Raw genomic sequence first — 4891 nt, forward strand, 5'->3', positions numbered from 1 at the left:
CTTGCACTATGCAGACCTGGAGAAACTCTGGCCCTGCCTTTCACAGGGAGAAGCTTAAGTTAGAGAAATGGTCTCCAAAGCTTTGTGCTTCTTCCAAAAATAAGTCTAGAATAGGGTTCCAGGGTGGAGTTTGGGGATGGAATTCACAGGGCCTGTGAACTTGGATAGGAAAAAGATACATATTTATTTTCACTAATGTGTATCTGAAAATGACCTTTTCTATCAATTACAGATGGAAGCAACAGATTTCAGTAATATTAGCAGTACTGGTAACTTTGTCACCAATTGAAATCACCCATGTTTCCACACCATGTCACACAAACTGAACCTTGATATATAGACTACAACCATCATTATATCAAAAGTATATGGGTTTGTAGGTTATCTCCCTGGATCTCGGCTTTCCCTTCTGCATTTGCTGGCTGGCTCTTACCCTGTGATGCCGGAGCAGGCTACAACTTGCTCCTGGGCTCCGTCTGTAGCTGCGTCGTTCGAGGCACGCCTGGTCCAGGCATCATCCTGAAGAAGGTGCTGGAGGCGCTTAAGGATCTCATCAACGAGGCCTGCTGGGACGTGAGCTCTGCACAGCCTGGACTCCTCCCACGTCTCCCTGGTGCAGCTCACCCTGCCTTCTGAGGACTTCAACATGTACCACTGCTACCGCAACTTGGCCTTGGGTGTGAACCTCACCAGCATGTCCAAAACACTAAGATGTGCTGGCATTGAAGACATCATTATCCTAAGGGCTGGAGATAATACGGACACCCTGGCACTTGTATTCGAAGCTCCAAACCAAGAAAAGTTTTCAGACTATGAATGAAGTTAATGGATTTAGCTGTTGAACAACTTGGAGTTCCAGAACAAGAGGAGCTATGTAGTAAATATGCCTTCTGGTGAATCTGCACGTGTATGCCGAGATCTCAGTCATATTGGAGATGCTGTTGTAATTTCCTGTGCAAAATATGGAGTGAAGTTTTCTGCAAGTGGAGAAAGAGGAAATAGAAATAGTAAGTTGTCACAAACAAGTAATGTCGATAAAGAGGAGGAAGCTGTTACCATAGAGATGAATCAGCCTGTTCAGCTAACTTTTGCACTGAGATACCTGAACTTCTTTACAAAAGCCCAGCACTCTCTCCTACAGTAACACTCAGTATGTCTGCAGATGAACCCCTGCTGCAGAGTATAAAATTGCAGACATGGGACACTTAAAGTACTATTTGGCTCCCAAGATAGAGGATGAAGAAGGATCTTAGGCATTCTTAAAATCCAAGAAAATAAAATTAAGCTCTTCGAGAACTGCTTCTGAGATGCCAGCACATACTCAAGTCTCTTCTGTCTCCGAATTTGTACCTCTCAGTACATATGTAGATATTTTATGTAAATAACCTTTTTCTTCCTCCATTCTGTACAGTTTGTTTAAAGAATAAAGTCCGAAGTCAAATCTGGTCTTGTTAACCTAGAAATATCTCTGCCTTAACCTAGAAATACCCATGATTTTCATAACAAAAGGGTTTTGACTCTAAATGCAGTTTTAATTTTTTCAATTTAAATAAAAGTTGTTTGAATTTCAAACATCACAACACAGTGCCTCCATTTGGACCATGACTGTTGCAAGTATCCTAGGGAATTCAGTTCAAGCTACTGTTTTCTAGAAATGTGTTTATTTTTTCTGCCTAGAGGAGCCTGATAAATAATACATTAGATACGGCATTAAAAGTATTCCAAATACAGTAAGTGACAAGATATCTGGGGGGAGAGGATTCATTTGCCAAAATTACTTTGGTGTTCTTCTATCTTTACTCAAGAAATGAACAGAAGTATAGACCAAATCCTATATATTTAGTTATTTTGCCAATTTTGTTAGCAAAACTAAAACTTTAAGAAGCTTCATGAACCCAAAGCCATGTGTGTTTTAGAAGCCTAGCAGTGCTATAGGGCAGTGTTTCTTTAGCCTAGGGAACATTTTCAAAGAATCTTGAAAGATTTAGTAGATATGAATTAAGGCCCAAGGAGTATGTTTGTGCAAAAATAATTTTTCTAGGATAACTAGCCTTTTTGGGGACTTAATCTTAGCAGTTGTGAAACAGATTGTTGAAATGTTCTTACTAATGGTGCCACAAGGCCACAAACTGGCATACTACATATTGAGAATTGCTTCATTAAAGTCCTTTTTCCCTGTGTATTTTGGCCTTCGTGGTTTAAATGACTGGTTTCTTTGGTGTAATACCTGGAAGAACTCACAATCCAGTAGGTTACTGTTCATTACCTTCTGTGTGCCTGGGGGGTGGGGAAGGAGATGGAAAAGGGGCCTGATGGGAGTTTTGGGAGTGATGTAACTAACGTATGTAGAATGTGGTGATGGTTCCAAGACTATGCACTTGTCAAACTCCTCCAATTGTACTTTATTGTATGTAAATTATACTTTAATAAATCTGGCTTTTGAAAAGCTTAAAAAACAAAGTATATGGGTTATTAGATTTACTGATTGAACTTGTTATTTAATATATTAATAAAGAAGCACCTATATTACTATGCACAGATTTTAAAAATACATTTTGATAATAACCATATTTGTATATAGTTTGCTCCCTTTGGAGCCCTGTGCATTTTGTCTTAAACCATTTAAGAACATTTTTCTGGCAATGCCCTACAGGTTTCATGAGACTGTCAAAGGGAATCTGTGGCAGATAAATTGTTAACAAAATCTTCTCTACAGGTATATTCTTTTTTTTTTTTAAGTTTATTTACTCTGAGAGAGACAGAGCATGAGTGGGGGAGGGGCAGAGAGCGAGGAGAGGGAGAATCCCAAGTAGGCTCCATGTGGTCAGTGTGCAGAGGTCCAATTAGGGACTCAAACCAACAAAACCGTGAGATCATGACCTGAGCCCAAGTCAAGAGTCAGACACTTAACCTACGACAGGCGCCCCTACAGCTATATTCTTATAGCCTCACAGCCTCCCTGCTACACTTTCCCTGAGTCTTTTTCATCTGTTTCTTTCAGCTTCTACCCTTTTGGTTACCACCAGTTCTCTCCTTCTGACCAGTTTCTTTTAACCGAGTACTTCCTTGTTCTAACTTTGACTTGATGTCTTCCCACAGCCTGCCTCTTCATTTGCCACCTCTTCCAGTGCAGCTCTTGGGTAGTGTCCTGAACTGGTAACTGGGCCAGGAAACTGACCCCCGGACTGTAACTTCAGGATGGCTGAGCACCTGCCAGAAGAAGGTGCCTTACTCCCAGGGCCAGAAGGCCACCCAAGGAGCTGATGGTCATTTTGAAAAACAGCTAATATTGTCAGCAGCACAAATGGAAACCTTTCTGTTCCAGGCCCCATTGACCTGTTCCTGCCTCCTGAGGATGTTTGGCTTACTTTTGTGGCTTCCCTGATCACATCATTTCATGTTTAGGCACCACCTCCCCCACCCACCCCAACTCTAGCTCATGACCTGAATGTGCAGCCCCATCCATAGACTCCGGATGTCCACATTTCCATGGCTTACTTGCATCATCAGTGGCCATATAGAGCGTGTTCATCTCCCACAATGCATCCTTGTACAGCCTGTCTGCCAGTTTCCAGTAATTTGGATCTTCAGCCACTGGGGTTTCCCTCTGCATACAGCATTTCTGTTCTGGCTTGCCCACCTGACAGACACGTGGTGAATTCCACGTTGCACAAAGAACAGAGTGATACCTTCTAGTGGTATCAACCGCCCTCTTTGTGGGAGAGAAGGAGGGCAATTCTACTCCGGCACCACCCCATGTGTAAGTGGCACACTCTGGCCTCTAGAGGGATCCCCGTGAATGAGGGAGAGGAGGAGAAGCAGCCTGAGCCTTCTGGGAGTAAGAATCTGGAACATTGAATCACTAGCTGTTTCGGAGAATGGGGCTCAGGTCTTGGCGACATATCCTTATTTCATTGATATCCTTTAGTGTCATCGATATCCTTTACTTGATGTCACCTGTCTGGTTTGTCCTCCCACCAGCCTTTGGCCACTTTCGACATTTATCTATGTGAGGGGCACAGTGTAGATTCTTGATGGCTTAGGCTCAGCCTGGCCTAAGTACCCAAGTACTTGGTACTCAAGGATTCCCTCAATGGAGACTCCAGATTGTGGTCTATAGGTGTCATGGATGTACCAAGAAAGCAACCAGTCAGGACAATGCATATCCTTAGTCTCATCTGGGCTTCCATCTGGCAATAAACAATGCTCTGTATCATGTTTAGTTGTGTTTTCCTTTTACACTGATTGTTAAAAGCACTTTAATATATTATTTTTTTTCTCACCTTTTCACTCAGAAATCCTTCAAACACACAGAAAAGTTGAAAGAGCCCGTAATGAACAGCTGTATTCCATCCACCTAAATTCAAACAATATTTAACATTTTTGTAGGACAGTTTTTACCTTTCTACTGTCTTTGCTCCCTCAACCATCCCCTTGTTTGTGGGTAAGGGATTGTGTTTGCTTGTATATGCCCACTTTCTTCCCCCTGGACCATTGGAAGTTAAGTTCAGACATCAAGATACTAAATACTTTATCCTAAAATACTTCCTAAAATACTCCATCCTAAAATACTTCAGTATGCATCTCCTAAGAATAAGAGCTGTCTCTTACAAAACTTCCAAACCATAAAGGTTGCTCTGATGAGCTCCATATCCCCAAAGGACCCAGGCCCTTTGTTATTCGGTAGGGAGACTGGTTTTCTCAGAGGCATGTCAGCATTGGTGGGCCCCAGGTGCCAGGCTGTTGCCTCTGGTTGCTCCCAAGGGCCAGGCACTGGGCCTGACTTTTATGTTCTCTTGGTCCTGGTCCTGATTCCGATTCAGAAGCCAGACACTCAGGGTCTGAGCTTCCCAGGCACAAATAACCCACCCATCCTTCTATCTTATGTTTT

The 4891-nt window shown here is 42.5% G+C and overlaps 1 pseudogene; it reads left to right on the top strand.

The window, feature by feature from the left end:
- The first annotated feature begins 439 nt into the window (after positions 1-439).
- On the top strand, positions 440-1575 carry LOC125911447 (proliferating cell nuclear antigen-like; annotated as a pseudogene).
- Positions 1576-4891: the final 3316 nt, after the last annotated feature.

This window comes from Panthera uncia, assembly GCF_023721935.1.
Source record: "Panthera uncia isolate 11264 chromosome C1 unlocalized genomic scaffold, Puncia_PCG_1.0 HiC_scaffold_3, whole genome shotgun sequence".
Taxonomy (NCBI): domain Eukaryota; kingdom Metazoa; phylum Chordata; class Mammalia; order Carnivora; family Felidae; genus Panthera; species Panthera uncia.